This window comes from Protopterus annectens, chromosome 16.part0 (assembly GCF_019279795.1).
Source record: "Protopterus annectens isolate FY-2018-M chromosome 16.part0, PAN1.0, whole genome shotgun sequence".
NCBI lineage: Eukaryota > Metazoa > Chordata > Ceratodontiformes > Protopteridae > Protopterus > Protopterus annectens.
The window spans coordinates 556,744,093-556,761,748 of NC_056750.1; the positions used below are offsets into that span (position 1 = coordinate 556,744,093).

The 17,656-nt window shown below is 40.9% G+C and overlaps 1 protein-coding gene across 2 annotated transcripts in view; it reads left to right on the forward strand.

Annotated features, from left to right (window-relative positions):
* NCS1 (neuronal calcium sensor 1) overlaps nucleotides 1-17,656 on the forward strand; it is a 1,842,585-nt gene that overhangs the window by 891,485 nt on the left and 933,444 nt on the right. The gene's annotated exons all lie outside the window — the stretch shown is intronic.

The following is a 17,656-nucleotide window of genomic DNA, read 5'->3' on the forward strand; positions in this document are numbered from 1 at the left end:
TAGGTTGTACCCAAGATACTCTGATCTCTTTTGCCGCTTGAGCATTTCAGATTTTGCATGATTTCTTGTCAGCTGAACACCTCTCCTGCCATGAGAGTTTTTTTCTTTATCTCTCTGTTTTTCTATAAAACCTTCTTTATAGTACTTGGCAAAAAAAAAAAAAGAGTAGTGGTAATATCCTTTTATAGCTATAGTTTTTTGGCCGTACAGAATAGTCTGTTCTTAATTGTTATAGATGTTTTTTTCTAATATTTTATTATTTATTACAATTTAGAGTGTTTTTCCTGTGTGCCAGTTTTCCTTTAGTGCTTTTTGGATGTCTAAAGCTTCAGGTTTCAAAAGGTTTTCAGAGTGTGGACTCAAGTTATCACCTGAGGATCCATACTGTAAGTGCAAGAAAACTCAATTATGGCAGTAGAACAAAAGGGCAATAAAAGAAAGTCATATGGCACAAAGGATCATTTGTTGTTAAACAAAGTTATAGTGGAGAACTGTAAGAATGGGAAGAATCTAAGTATGGCATGGATTGACTACAAAAAAAGCATTTGATAGTGTTCCACAGTCATGGATAAAAGAGTGCTTAAAAATGTATAAGATACACCCTACAAGGATTGACTTCATTACAGTAACCATGAAACAGTGGCAGACCACTTTGCAATTAAGCCATGATAAAGGACAGATTGTTATCCCAGGGATAAAAATTCAAAGGGGGATATTCCAGGGTGACTCTCTATCACTGTTGCTATTCTGCCTTGCCATTAATCCATTAAGTTGTTTACTTACAGCTTAGGCCATGGCTACAATTTGGCTTCTAGAAAACAACAAAGTCTAAAGACTTCTCATCTCCTCTTTGTCGATGATTTAAAACTGTATAGCTCATCAGATGAGGAACTGAAAGCACAGCTGCAGGTTGTCAAAACTTTTTCAGATGATATTGGAATGTCATTTGGTCTTGGTAAATGTGCAAAAGCAACCTTTAAAAAAGGAAAACTGCAGCATCAGGAAAACATAAGTTTGGGACAAGAATGTGATATAAAAGAACTTGAGCAAGAGGGAGTGTATAAATACTTGGGAATTGATGAAGGATCGACAATAAAACATGAACAAATGTGAATAAAGCTCAGTAAGGAGTACTTTAGAAGACTTAAATTAATCCTGAAAACAGCATTGACATCTAGGAACATGATCCAAGCCATAAATCAATTTGCTCTTCCTGTCCTAACTTATAGTTTTGGAGTGATTGACTGGCCCCAAAAATTGTTGGATAGATTGGATATTAAAACAAGAAAGATGCTTCATGCTTACCAAATGATTTATAAAAATCAGTGTATACCAAGATTATATATTCCCTGCTCCAAGGGAGGGATGGGCCTCCTTGAAATTGATTACATGTATAGATCTACAATCATGAGACTGCACCCATATCTGCTGACCCCACAGGATCCAAATGTAGTGAAAGTTTTGAAACATGAGGAGAATAAATCTAAGATGACATCTCTGCTTAATTTAGCAGAAGCATATCGACGTCAAGCAGGAATGTTAATTATACCAGAAGTAGATCAAAAACCAGGCAGCAACTGAATGTGCTGAAAAACAAAAGAAAGAATATAAGGTGAAGGACCAGATGAGAAGGCAAGACATGTGGAAAAAACATAAATATAGTTGCAAGTATAGAAAACTTCTGGAAGAGCCTCATGTTGATCAAGAAGGAACACAGGAATAGTTAAGGAGAGGTGAATTCACATCAAAAAATGAAAGGTTAATATTGGCAGCCCAAGATAGTGGGCTACGTACATGCTGGTTTACAAAGTCCATTGAACATGTGGGAGAAACAGATATATGTAGGTTTTGTGAAACTGAATTGGAAACAGTCACACACCTTGTTGCTGGTTGCTGTGCACTAATGGCAGAGGGACTGTGTACTGAAAGGCATAATAATGTGGCGAGACTGTTGCACTGGAGATTGTGCAAATATTATGGTATCGAAGTGGTTGAAAAACACTGGAAACATAAGCCACAAAGGATCATAGAAAATTATGAAGTTTATATCACATAGGAACACCCAATACCAACAGTTCGAAAGATAGATGCTAGAAAACCGGATATAGTGGTCCAAGAAAAGAAGACAAAAGTAGCATTGATAATCGCCACACCCAGTGACTACAGTGTCTTGTGTACAGTGAGAGACAAAGTCATAAAATACCTGGATCTGCATGCAAAAATGAGAACCATGTGGAAGAAAGATACCCAAACAGTTCCAGTAGTAGTAGGAGCAACTGATCTTATAAAAAATAATTTACAATCGTATTTAGATATGTTACCAATTCATGTAACACCGTATGAATTGCAGAAGGCGTCATTAGTGGGCACATTGCAGGTGCTCCGAAGAGCACTTTTGGCTAACATCAAAGAGTGAAACAATACTAATCTCATGAACTTTAATCATACTTTGACTTAGGAATGGGGTCCATTCCTGTCATGGTATTAGAAACCCAAAAGACTTGGAGAAAGTAAAAAAAAAAAAAAAACAAGTGAGTCTGTTGCCATACTGCTGCTCATCTATACACAGAATGCCAGTCTTGTATGGCTTTCAGTGCCGGGTTCCTCCTGCACGATGGGACAAATTAGTTCTAAAGGGGCTCCTTCCCACTCGGGCTAACCCTTTCACCTTTTTTCTTCCTTTACTAGCAAAGGAAAGTTGAATCTAAATCAAAATCCCAGGACAATGAGAAAGAAAAGCAAAGGTGTAAAACTTCTTCAAAATCCTCAAAAGAGAAATCCTTGGAATTGACAATGTCTGTGGGTCCCAACCCAAAAATTCTGAGAAGATCGGAATCAACTACCCCTCGACCCCAATCTTCATCAACAAGGACAAGTTTTTCACCAGAGCAGGTGAGTTCAGACTTCATTCATCCATTTTTCAGGAGAAAAGATATTCTAGACCTTCTTCAGTGACATCATCCTCTTGATCATCTAGAAACCTGACAGAGATGGATGTCGACAAGATGATGAATTTTTCTGAGGACACAGACATCATGGGGGTTATTCCAGCACCATCCCCTGGGAAGGTGCCAAAGTGCTGGCCATCATAGCCCCCCTCCCATACAAGAGTCTGCACTGATACAACCTTTGGCTTCAGTTTCATCAGAATCGATTGGAACCGTACCTGCTTTGTTGGTGCTGAAATTCCTTGCATCTTTAATGCCGACTGTATCCCAATCTTTCTTTACTCTAATTCCATCGGATTGGGATAAGACTCAGAGATGAAGCTTCAGAGCCTAGCTCTTGGGGAGTGATTTGACTCAGATTCTCAGAGCCATTCTTTCCCCTCAGGGCCTTGGCTCTAGATTAGGTCAGAAATCTGCTTTGGAACAGAAGCTCATTGGCAGCAAGATTTCTATTTCCTCTTCAGATCAGAGGGAATCATTGGCACCATTAGTAGCCTTGGCTTTTGAAGCATTTGAAAGATAAAGTAACTACCACTACTTTGGTTCCCAGTTCCACCCAAACCCCATCTGCAGTCTCTTCCTACTCCACTTCATCCAGTTGTACAGGGGCAGTCAGCACTAAGTGTCTCTGAAGAAATCTGCTTCATCAGTTCTTCTTCTGATTCTGACCATTCTACTGAACCCTTAGAGGCTATTCTCAGAAAGTGGACATGTAAGCAAAAACATCTAAACTCATCACCTGAGTCTTTCATGGAAGATACCAACTTAGAGGAAGGAAAGTGATCCCCTCACTCCCTCTCTGAAGATATCTCCTTTGGAAACATTCTAGAATTAATGAAATCGAGAGGGAAATGGACATCACAAGACCCCTAGCTGAATGAGTCAATATTCTTACAAGCCTTTGGCTCCAGGCCAACTTTGTTTCGGGTGGTACCACCCATTGATCCTGTCATTGACATAATGGGTCAACAGGCATGAAAGGAAGAACCTCATGTTATGGAACCCACACCAAAAAAAGTTGATCATTTTATCTGCTATGACTGATGCGAAGCACTGGAAGTAAGGGTCCACCTGTAGATGCTATGGTGGTGGCAGCAGCAGCCACCAAGAAAGAGCTATCGAAAGAAAGCTCTTCTGTTCGTCCCCCCAGTAGAGAGTCTAGGGCGATGGACAGATATGGAAAGCAGACCTATCTTGCAAGATTCCAAAGAGACATGACAAAATAGATTTCCAAGTCCCTCTCAGAGGTATTGCCAGTGGATGTTCAGAAGACAGTGGTCTCCCAGCTTTTTGCCCTGGAATCATCTTTTAATTTATCATATTGAATGCATGTGACATCAAAGCAGACACTGGTATCACCATGTGCTGACATACCTGGATGTGACTATGTGACTTCATGGAAGGCTTCAAGTCAACCCTCATTAATACCACTTACAATGGTTCTACCTTATTTGAACTTAAAATCAAGGATACACTTACCGGGAGTCAACAAGATGGCAAGACTCTCTCTGTAGTGGTGGTGTGCTTCTCCACCCCTCAAAGAACATTCTCTAGGAGCCAGAGATCAGGTAATAAAATCTGGTTCCACAAATGACAGAGTTCTTTCCATAACTCCCAAGGTGACAGACCTTCCCTTGGCAGAGGGAGAATTAATTTTAATGGTTGTCAACCAAGAGGCAGAAGTGGACTGCAAAATCAGGGCTTTTGAGGTTCCTTTTCTGAGAAAGCTTTTCAGTGCCCTTGAATGGTTGACCCATTGCTGCACTTTAGAGGCATTTGGGTGGGAGCCTCCCCTTATACCCTCAAGCATCAGATTAATGAGTAGTAAGGATAATATCCAGAGGCTATGCAATTCCCTTTTTACTCCAATCCCAGAAAAAGAAGGAAGTCCCCGATTCAAAGCTGCTAGATAAGAATCACCCAACCGGTCCCCCACAACCAGTTTGAATCTGGAGTCTCTTCCAGATTCTTTTTAGTGCCAAAGAAGACTGGGGATCTAAGACCTATTTTGGATCTAAGCCATTTAAACCAATTTGTAAAACAGACAAAATTCGGGATGGTCATGTTTCAGTCCATTTTGCCTCTACTAAGGCAAGATGATTGGATGTGCTCTGTAGATTTGCAGGATGCTTACTATAACATTAAAATAGCGAAGCACACCAGGAGATTCCTCTGCTTCTGTTTGGATTTACCACAGCCCCCAGGGTGTTTACCAAGATTATGGCAGCAGTACAGGTGCACCTGTGCCTACAGGGGATCCAGGTCTTCCCATATCTAGACTATTAGCTTCTCACTGCTTCTACCAAGCATATCCTGGTCAAACCCTGAGACCATGTACTCCCAGTTACTTCTGAACTAAGGAATTTCAGTAAACCTACGAAAATGTAATTTGACTCCAACATAAGCCATATAGCTCATAGTATACTACCTAAACACCAAACTACAGGTAGTCAGCCCTTCCCCAGCCCAGGGTCCAGTCACTTTGCCTGATAGCCCTGAATGTTCTTCATCACACAAAACTACCAGTTAGATTAATCCTACATATCTTGGGCTTCAAGTATCTATGATTCTTATGACTCATCTTGCAAGAGTTTTCATGAGGGTATTACAGTGTAATTAGTAGAGTAGTCACAATCCACCCATCCTCTACATGCAAACATTTGGATTATACAAGTCTGCAAAATCCACATCACTTGGTGGATAACTTCCCCATCTCCAGTCAAGAGCCGTCCTTTCCTCCAGCAGCAACAGTGACCACAAATGCATCCCATTGGAGGGGGGCATTTTGAAGGGAAGATGATCCAAGGTACATGGTAAACAAGAGAGGCCAGTCTGCATATTAATATCCTGGAGATGAAGGCAGTTCTGTTAGCATTGTAGGCATTTCAGGTCCTACCCCCAAGGGTGTGATATCCATACAAACAGACATGATTGTTGTATGGTACATCAGCAAACAAGGAGGAACCCATTCTTACCCTATTTATTGGGAAGCAATGAGGATCTGGCATTGGGTGATGTCTTCACAATGCTTTCTGATACCAATGCACATCCTGAGGACTTCCAGTGCACTTGTAGACAAATTGAGTGGGACAGTACTAATGCGTCTTGAGTGATCCCTCAGCCCTGCAGTGACACAAACAATTTTCAGTCGCTGAGACCAACGTTGTTTTGTCCTATTAGTCTCCTAGCTAAACAACAAATGCAGCAAGTACTTTACCCTGATCTCCCCATAGGGAGAGTCACCGAGGGATACTCTGGTCCACAGCTGGCCACTGGGTCTCCTGTGCACCTTTTCTCCTTTATTTGTAATGAGTAAGTTCATACAGAAAGCAAGACAGTGCAAGGCCAGGGTTATCCTCATTGCTACCTTTTGGCGCCAGCAGACGTGGTTCCCCTTCTATGGCCTCTTTTAGTATATTCTCCATAGATGTTGGATCAGTATCCAGATCTACTGTCCCATCTGTGTAGACTACCTCCTCTGGATCAGAAATCCATGAAGCTAACTGCATGGGTCCTTCAATTTTAACCATAGCCAGAAATGCCAGGTTTCCTCCTGCAGTAGTCAGTATTCTTTCTCCCTCTCAGAAACCATCTGCTAAGAAAGTTTATCAGTTATAGGTCACATTAAAGGTGAGAAAGTTTTGAAATGGTTTATTGTGGTCTCATTTTTTATGTCACAGAAACCTGGCATTTTAACAGGGGTGTGTACACTTTTATATCCACTGTATATATATATATATATATATATATATATATATATATATATATATATATATATATATATATATATATATATATCTACATACACACACACACACACACACACACAGTGTATATACATACACATACATATATTTTTTTTCTCTTTCCGCTGAGGCAGAAATGTCTTTGTGCATGGCATTTTCTCACATCTGTTGCATTGGTAGGTATACCCTTGACTCATTACACTGTAGCATCAATCCAAACCCATAATCTTTGTGCATGAAACATTTGGAGTTTTTCTGTGTTGTGAACATTGGCTGGATTTGTAAGATTATGGCATTCACAGTCTATTTTTTCATAGGAAAATTATCTTTCATTTTTAGCAGTGGATTATGGGTGAGTTGTTAGCATGTATCATGTGTTATAGACATTATTAGTATGTGTTTTTTTTCACATGTCCTACTCACCAGTTAGCTACTGTCTCCCTTTTGTGCCTTTGCTAGAAAATGAACCTGGAGCCAACTTTGTCTGTTGATGAGTTTATAGGAAAAGAGTTGAGACTATAAAGAGTTATCTTCCTGAGGGTTATAAAAACACCTAGTATCCTGTAATGCTTAATACAGTTATTGAGTGATATGCAGCATTGTTGCTGTATGTGTATTGGAAATCATTAATGTATTTAGAAGTGCAAAAAAACAGCCAATAACAGAATTATTTTGCTTGAAGTTGATGAACATTCAAGGCAAGAACTGAGCCCTTTTTACAGTCTGTTGACCCAAGTGTTAAACATTATTTCTTGAGATGATATTGTCCCTTGTTCTTTTTGTTTTATACACATATGACTTAGTTTAGCAGTACTCTGTATTTTCTTTATTTTTCATTTTCTTTATACATAGTGTGTCTATTTCTAAAATAGGTTCATAGGTGTGTACTAGGCTAATGGCCCTGGGGCCTTTACAAGTCTAGGCATAGGATTACCCTGGCATCGTGCCACCCGACCTTAGTTCCCAGTGCTTGTGTCGAGTAGACTCACTGGAGTTATCTCGGGGGGTGAATTTTCTATTTCCCATCCACTCATCAAGATACCTCTTGAAGAGGGTCAGAGAGGTGCTCTGCTTGACATGTATGGGAAGTCTATTCCATAGCATGGGCAGTCTCTGGGTTATGAACCTGTCCCTCCAGTATGTTCTGTTGATTGTGTTAAATAAGGTTGAGGTCTCTGGAGAGTGTGGGGGGGAGGGATTGGTATTTCTTTAGATCTAGCATTTCTAACAAAGTTGGGTCAGACATGGCTTTGCAAGTCAAGCAGAGATCACCTCTAAGTAGGCAATATGAGACAGAGAATAGTTGGAGTTTTTTTAATCTGTCCATATAGGACTAGTGTTTAAGGCCTAGGATCCTCTTTGTGAGGTACTTTTGCGGCCTCTCCAGTTGTTGCAGGTGTCTAGTGAGGTACATGCCAAATGGGGCATTATACTCGATGATTGCCCTAATGAGGGAAGAGTAGAGGGAGACAATGACCTCTCTCTTCCTGGATGCAAAACCCTTAGTAATGAGATGTGCCACATAGAAGGACTTTCTGACCACATTGGCAATGTGGTGATCAAAAGAGAGGTTGCTATCAACCTGTGCTCCCAGATCTCTTATAACGCCTTCTGTGTTCAGTGGACTACCATCAATGTTGTAATTTATGGGAACCGGGTTTTCCCCAAAGGGGACGACACATTTTTTGGCATTGAGCTTAAGGCCATTGTTCTGACACTAGTCATTGGTCTCAGTGAGGCCATTCTGTAGGATGTCAACATCACTTGGGGAGTTAATAGCTCCCAACTTGCTATCATCTGTGAACTTTGTCAGCCAGAGTCCCTTCGTGTTGGCCTGGACTTCAGAGAAGTAGATACCAAACAGGAGAGGACCCAGGACTGAACCCTGTGGGACTTCACTCGTGACTTAGTCGGCAGTCTGACTTGGAGTCAGCTACTTTCACACTATGAGTTCTATCTGTGAGCCAATTTGCAACCCACCTAATGATGTAGGGGTTGGTGCCTAGCTTAGTGAGTTTCTCTATGATTCCTGAGTGGGGAATGATATCAAAGGCCTTTGCCAGATCAAGGTAGGCTGTATGAACTATCTTGCCTTCATCCACAGCTCTGGTGACTGACTCAAAGAAGTCGACCAAGTTGAGCAGGCATGATCTACCCTTCACAAAAACCAAACTGTGTGGGATCCAAAGTTTGGAGATTCTCTATATCCTTGTTTATTAGCTCCATGATGATACATTCCATAGCTTTGCATATCACAGTCATCAGGCTAATGGGGCAATAGTTCCAGGGGTCTGTAGTCACGCCTCCTGTGTGGAGAGGGATGACTGCAACAATGCACTATTCAGTAGGGACAAAGCCTTAGGTGAGACTTTGAACAGGGCACACACAGGTGAGCTGCCAGTTCACTCTGTAGTTCATGTAGGACACAGCCAGGGATATTGTCAGGAACCAAAGAAGCTGTATTCTTGGCCTTGGACAATGCTGTTTTAACCTGTGTAGCAGTAATACTGGGTGCCTGGCAATCTATTGGTATTGTGATTGATCCTTTGGAGGGGGGTAAAGTTGACACTGAATCTGTCGGCCAGTTATATTGGCAATATCTTTTGGCTCGGTATAGGAGGTACCATTGTGCAGTAGCTCAGAGCAAATCTGGGTATTGCTGTGAAGATTCTTTACATAACTATTGAAGGCCTTGTGGTTATATATACTATCTGCTGCAATTCTATTTTCATAGCTAGCTTTAGAGGATTTGATGAGGGATCTCAACTTTTTGTTGAGGCTGATAAGGGAGTTTTTCCAGTCTTGGGACTTGACCTTATTCTGCATCAGTTACCTCCTTCTGTTGTAGAGTTTGTTTATGGCAGGGGACCACCAGATTGGCTTACTTTTTTTGGAGGAGAGCGTCTTGGTTCTGTTGGGTATGGCGAGATCCAAGCATTTGTGTACGTGTTCATACAGTGCATTAGTGTATGAATCAGCGGTCATGAAACTATTCTCTATTTGCATGGGTGCTGTGAAGTTAGCCACCTCTGTTTTTAGGAGCCCAAAGTTAGCTTTGGAGACGTTTTTCATGCTGGGGATGGGAGGGATGTGGATTTCCAAGGTGACTAGTTTTTGGTCAGATATAACCAGGGAGGAGCTGACTATTGGTGAAGAGCATTGGTCGCCCAAGTTAGTAATGACCAGGTCAAGGATGTTGCTACCTCTGTTGGAGGTAAGAATGAGCTGGTCCAGAGCATTGGAGTTAATGAACTCCAGGAAACGTTGGGCAAGTGTATTGGAACATGAGTAGTTTTCCCAGTTAATGGAGGGGTAGTTGATGTCGCCTAGTATGAGAGTGTTAGGTTGGACCCTAATATTCTCTAGGGTGCTTAGGAACATGGAGTGTGAGTCTTGGGACATGGTTGGGGACCTATAGCAGGCTATGACCTAAATTGCTGTCTTACTCGATGTTAGCAGCACCTGAAGTATCTCTGATGCGTTGTGTTGGGCTATCAGTCTGGAGGTGTGCGCATCCTTTATGAATATGGAAACACCACCAGTTTTGGAGCTTCAGTCCAAGTTCTGGGGCTGAAAGGTGTGGGAAGAGTTGTAGCCTGATAATGTTGGGGTGCTTTCTGCTGCCTTGAACCAGGTCTCTTTTACAGCACAAATGTCAATGTCCTCCATTTTAAGGAGTGCTTCGAATGAGTGCATTTTGTGATTTAGACTTCTAGCATTGAGCAGCATGACCTTCAGATTGCATTTGTTTGTAGCTGTTATGGTGGTAATTTGGTCTTTGGAACACCGCCTAAAAAGGCACTATGGGGGTGCCAAGAGCCTTGGCCAGTATCCGGAAGCCCAGGGGTGACAGATGCAGGTCATCTTTGGTAAAGCATCAAGGTTTGTCATTCATTTCATCCCAGGCAGACAGATACTGGATCCCCTTAGAATGACACCAGAAACTTAGCCAGTTGTTGAAATCAATCATTTTCTGCTTGTACTGTGGTATCATTCTGGGTGATGGTAGGATTCTGCTCAGGGCTAGGGTCATACCTGCCTGTGCTACATAACCCAAGAGCTCCTCCATGTTTCTTTTCGTGTAGTCCAGGGAGGTGAGTCTTGGGTCATTCACACCCATATGTGCAATGACTGAGTCATATTTGTACCTGTTGTTGTGAGACCTGAGTGCGTGCATTATGTGGCAGATCCTGGCACCTGACAGGCAGCTGACTGTTACTTCCTCCGTATTCAACCTAGTGAGTGGAACATAAGTGTGCCTCACTATCGAGTCACCTATGACTAGTGTGTTGGGCATGCTGTTTTGCCTTAGGGGCTTTGGTTGAGTGGCACACTGTTTAGGAGAGTTATTTGTGTTGTGATTAGTGTTGTGTTGTGGTGGTGGAGTGCGTTTCTGCCTTGGAGGTCTCTGCTGTTTGGGTAGACTTGTTTTGAGAGCCTCCGTGAAGGTGGGTGTGTGGTTTGTGTTTTTATGTGAAGGCAGTGCTGGTCTATGTTCTGGAGGGCTATGTGTTCCATGTGGTGTGGTGCACATGGTGACCTTCTCCTCTTGACCAGCTATTTCAGTCTTAGCTGGAGAGTGCGTGGCTTCCAATTTGGATTTATAAGTGCATTTCTCGCAAGTCTGTGTGTTGGGAGGTAAGAGGAGAGGGTTGTCGGTGAAATTAGGCAGTTGCTACATTTCCTCAGGATGCACAAGGTTAATAGGAGAAAGCACAGGGAACTGACCTTTAGACATGCCTGGAGCGGTGGGCATTAATAATAAGTACTGAATCTGTTTCCTTGTAGAATGTTTAGTGCTGGTAGCACTTTTGTGTGCTACAATAATTGCTACAAGAAGTCTGATAAAGTGTTAGACGAATGAGCTAGTGATACTGATATATGATATTTTCTGTTTGTCTTTTGTTTCATGTGGAGCTTTTCTCCCTGGGCCTCTGTTGAAAATGGACATGTGTCCTGTCGATTTTATATATATATATATATATATATATATATATATATATATATATATATATATATATTGCAAGAAATCCAAGCAGGCAAAGGACACGTATGGCATAAAACCAAATGATTTATTTAGTAAAAACATATAAGTGCTTTCGCTTAGTACTCCACTTCATCAAACATAAAATTCTATCACAAGCCTAAACATTTTGTGCGTTGTTAAATAAGTCACTGCTAGCAATCTTTTCCCCTCCAGTAGTAATTAATGGAAACCAAGTGATTTAAAGTAACCCAACACTTTAGGAAAATAAATGCATTTTAGTATGTTCCAACCATAACTTATATAATCAATTGTGCTATCTTTGCTGGTAAGTCTAGAAGTAAGTAGAGCCTGTCCTTTCAAGATATTTTTGAATACATATGTAGGATATGTAAATATATGAACAATATGGAGTGGCCATAGGCACACCATGTGCCAACTCCTTTAATATTATAGTGGCACAATGGGAAGATACTTTGTTGTTGAGTAATGTTACTTATAGTAGAAATTTGTTACATTATAGTTGTTTTGTGGATGACATATTTTTTATTTGGAAAGGTTCTCCCAGAACTATTTGAGCAGTTTGTTTCTTTGTTAAATGAGAGTACCTCCTACTTGAAGTTTATTACATTTACATCTCTTAGAGATAGATTTTTTAGATGTCAAGCTAACAAGAGAAGGGCATGTTCTGCACACTCAGGTTTATAGGAAAGAATGTAGGAAGAACAGCCTTTTGTCACGCTCTAGTATGCATCTCACATATGTATTCAAACATATCTTGAAAGAACAGACTCTACGTACTTCTAGACTTAACCACCAAAGATAGTACAATGTTCCAGCAAGTAGCCTTATTAAAGAAAGAGTTTAGGGATAGAGGATATACTGAGGCTGAATGTGATGAACATTTACAAATAGCTCATAGGGAAAGGGAAGGTAGAGGTAAATCTTATTTCTCAGAAAGGAATATGCCACCAGTTAACAGACTGGATGGTTATTGTAAAAAAGAATGTAGATTATGTCTATCCTATACCTCTGACAGTAAGAAAGTTATGGATATTACACGTAAGAATTTGCATGTCCTAACAGCAAATAGTGGGATAGAGCAAGTTGTGGGGACATAACCAAAATTACTTATAAAAATTTGAAATCACTAAAACGTAGACTTTGCTATAGAACTGGCATGGTAACTGGTAAGAGACCAGGAAATATGGTTGTAAACATTGTCATTTTTGCAAGTATAAAGCCGCGGTGTTGCAGCGGTAGTGTTGTTGCCTCACAGCAAGAGGTTATCCTATTCGATTCTCAGCTGGAGTGCCTTCTGTCTGGAGTCTGCATGTCCTCCCCACTGTCGAGTGGCGTTTGAAAGACATGCGTAAATGGGCGTGCCTTTGCTGAAGGTTGGGCGTCGGGCTGGCAACTTGGCACCATATAAATCTACTGCCAATCATTAGCAGACCGGAGTTCCGCTGTGGCGACCCCTAACCGGGAAATGCCGAAAAGATAAACAATTGCCGATAAGAATGTTTTTATACATCCTGACACAAATAAAGAATGTATTTTTAGGCATTATGCTGATTGAGCTAAATGTATAACATTAGCTGTTGAACAATGTGTTCACTATTTTAAGTTCTATGTTGGTGTGACTACTAGACCATTGAGGGATAGGATTAGGGAACATAAATATATTACAGCAACATTGGAGACACCTAAAGTGCTGTTGCCAAACATATTGTTGAAGAAGGTACCATTCATAGATTCGTATTTTTCACCATAGAGATCTTGCCAAGCACCATAAGGTTGGGGAGTAATAGGAACACACTTGAAAAGATTCAGCAAAAGTGGATTGTTTTGTTAGAAGCTGACAAGGCTATGGGTTTGAATGAAGCTTTGTCACTCAAACCCTTTTTAAGGGCCAGAAGACTTGGCTACATTTGCTAACCTTTACTCCCCCCCCCCCCTTTTTCAATACACTTTCTTTGCTCTGGCTGTTAGATGTACATATTTTCGTAGTAGTTATAGGTGTGTTTGCTTATATATATATATATATATATATATATATATATATATATATATACATACATACATATATATATATATATATATATATATATATATGGATTCACTTTAGAAGCTCGAATTCCCAAAATCTCGAACTTCATATGGTCGAGACCAAAAGATCGAGTTTTGGAAACTTGAATTTCTAAAATGAAATCCAAAAAAAAAAGTCAAACATCGCTTTTGCAGGGGGGCTTCCCCCCTGTACCCCTCACCCCCCCTACTTAAATATACCAACTCTGAGATTCCGCTACAGTGGGGAAAAGGGAAATCTCCCATATTGCGCTGTATGCGGAAGCGCAAAACGGGAGATTTCCCACTTCCTGTCAACACCGCAAAAAAGATAAAAACATTACGTACACACAGAGCGTACAAGAAGCCTTGCCTCTGTGTGCACTTAATGTTTTAAGGTAAGGAAAGTGTTATTTTTTAAAACTTTACATATTCGATTTACTGAAATGTCGATCATATAGTCTCGACCATATGACATTCGAGATTTGAGTAATTCGATTATGTAAAGTGCTTCCATATATATATATGTATATATATATATATATATATATATATATATATATATATATATAGGGTCTATATTAGATCACCGAATGCTTAGGTTAGCGAATGGTGATTCATCGACCCCATGTAAGCGAAAGCTTACAAAACCGAACTGTCAGAACAGTGATTTTTTTCCAAGGGAAATTAAACGCAATCTGTTTAAACATCTTTGGCTGCAGGTGCACCCCCCACCCTCCAAACTTGAATAAGTACTATTGCTGAAGTGCAATTCCAGTGAAAATATTACAAAGGCTTCTCTGCAAGCACGGCTTTTCTTCAAATTAAATGCAATGTATGTCTTAACTTTCAACATAAAGATTTAATGTTAATGCCTTTATATTCTGAGTTTTTTTTTGTTTAAAGCATGCACACTTGCAGAGGCCTGTCAAGCTAGCCCAGTTTTCCTAACTCCAATCCTGTAAGACCCCATTTCAGACTCTAGTTGATGACACACTCCTGGGTTCTGTATCTCTCTCTGAGTAGCAAGGCAAATTTTTAAATATTTATCTATGGCTTTTACATCCAACTGTGCTTTTTTCCCCAGTTATATCTGTGACCAGTCAATATTAAACTGTTTTTGTATGGCAATAGCTATCCACTTCCAAACTAAACTGCACTACCCCAGAATTAGTAACACCAGAAATAATTAACTTGTGCTAGTTTAGTTCCCCCCTTGAACTGTACTGCCATTTACTTAACTGAAGTTCATCTATTCTCTTAGTACTCTCTCCATATCGCTTACCTACAGTTTGAATCAGTTGATTGTTTTTGTTTGAATTGCCCATCTTCCAGAATCTGGTTGAGAGACCTGTCAATCACTCACACAGGACCCCTCCTGCAATTAGTCCCTACCCTCCTCCCCCACTAGGAATGCATAGCACAGAAGTTATATAAAGGCCTGTATTCTCTGTTGTCTGATTGTTTTCCAACCCATGACCCCTCCTAAGAGCAGCTAACAGGTCTCTGCCCGCTTCGCTGTCCACCCTGCCCCCAATTCCCACCACCCCGGTGGTCCTACCTTTATTAGAACAAACACTTCCATCATTTTTACCACCAACCACAACACTACTCCTGACTCTAAATCCACCATCTTCCCACTACTACCCCTCCTCTTTTGATAACATGAATAAGTATACCATACTTGTACTCTTTGCATACCCTCTCCTTGCATATCTTGCATCTTACCAAAACTCCATTATACCCCCACTCAACCACTTCCACTGTACAACTATTCCCTCCATCACTCATGACTCACCCTCACTCTGCTCCTCTCCCACCAACTCAAGAACCATCCCTATGCATCCCCACATATTCTATCAACTAAAGTACTAAAACTAAATGCATCCCTACAAGTTAACAAAATAACCCTCCCACCACATCTGTTACCGACTGCACCCAATCATAAAGTTTCCCTAAAATGCAAACTCTTTCACAAACTGATAAAACTAATAACCTCATGCATATCAAAACTTGCCCTCAGTGGAGACGTCCACCCCAACCCTGGCCCCTCCATCTCCAATCCCACTTCTAATAATCAGACTAACAAACATATCTCCCAAATCCCAGCCAGTAGAAAAACAAATGACCTCCTCCTGCTAAGCCTACATATCAGAAGTATAGCCAACAAAGTCCGCGAACTCCATGCCACCCATAGACTTATACTCCCCAGATATAATCATCCTGTCAGAAACCTGGCTAAAACCTCAAATTACCAGTGAGAAAATCCTCCCTAATGGTTACAGCATACTAAGGCTAGACCGACTAAACAAGAAAGGAGGTGGTATAGCTGTAATATTTAAACAGCATCTAAACATCCAGATTCTAAACTCATCAGCTCCCCAAATTGCCAATGAAGAAATAATATATACCAACCTGAAAATAAACCAAAATAAAACCATCAACATAATAGAATGCTACTTCCCACCTGGCTGAAATATCCCTCCACTAGAAAACCTCCTAAGCTGGTCTACCCACCATCTCCCTCAAGAGACCATAATTTTAGGTGACTCCAATACTGATTGGCAATCCTGCTGCGGCAACCATCCAACTCAACGTCTAAACCTTCATGGCTTCACCCAACTAGTCCAGTCACCAACAAGAATAAGTAAAAACTTAAAACAAGCACACTACCCTGGATTGGATACTAGTCAGCAAGATTCCCCAGTCCTATATAGCAGGCTGCCTATCAGATAGCCTCAGTGATCATTCCCCAACATTCCTACTCAAAAAACACCTATACCAAGTTAAACCGGTCATCTACCGTCAGATACATAAAAATACTACACTTTAACCCAATCACATTCATCTCATCCCTCAAAGAATGTAACTGGCACCTTCTAAATTACCTCAGCCTAGATGACACAGTTCAAGTTTTCAATACTACATTCCTAAGCATCCTAAATAACCATGCCCCCATAAGACGTACCACAACCAAAGGCCAACCCTCCCTTTGGCTATAGAAAACCACTAGGTCAGAAATGAAAAACCGAGATAAAGCCTGGGAACACTGGCGCAAAACTAAAACCTGTTCAGCTAGACAGAAATTCCTAGAACTACGCAATAGAGTCAAAAAGCTAATAAAGGAGGACAAAATCCAGTACTACCAGTCTGCCCTCAACTCCTCCCAACACAACCCCAAACAATTCTGGACCTCCATAAACTCCATCCTCCACCCAGGTAAAATCAATACCCCTACACCTAACATTCCTCACTCCTCAGAAAATATTGCTACCTCATTCAACACACACTTCACACAAACCATACTATCACTAGGTAGATAACACAACCCCCCTCCCCTACACCCCACACCTTCACCCAGTAATCTCCCCACACTCTTCTCATTTTCTCCCATTCCTACCTCCAACATAAGAAAACTCTTAACTAAACTTAAACCCACAAAATTAGCAGTAGACAACCTCCCAAGTGAATTCCTACAAATTGCAGCTGACACCCTAGCCTACCCAGTATCCATCTTGATTAACCGATCTCTGTCAGAATGCTACGTCCCTACACTATGGAAAATATCACACATCATTCCCCTTCACAAAGGCGGCCCCTCCACAGATCTAACAAACTACCGCTTCATAGCGATTCTATCTCCACTCTCCAAAATACTAGGGAGATGCATTCACTCTCAAATCTCAGACTACCTCCTTACTAACAACCTCCTTTCTAATACTCGACATGGTTTCCGACCAAACCATAGTACCACCACTGCCTTACTCTCTTTTACTAACACTATCCTTCACCATAAAAACAATGGCCATCTCTCCTCTGCTACTTTCCTAGACCTATCTAAAGCATTTGACATGGTCCCACACAAACAACTCCTCTCTGTACTCAATAAACTATCCTTTTCTCAATCAGTC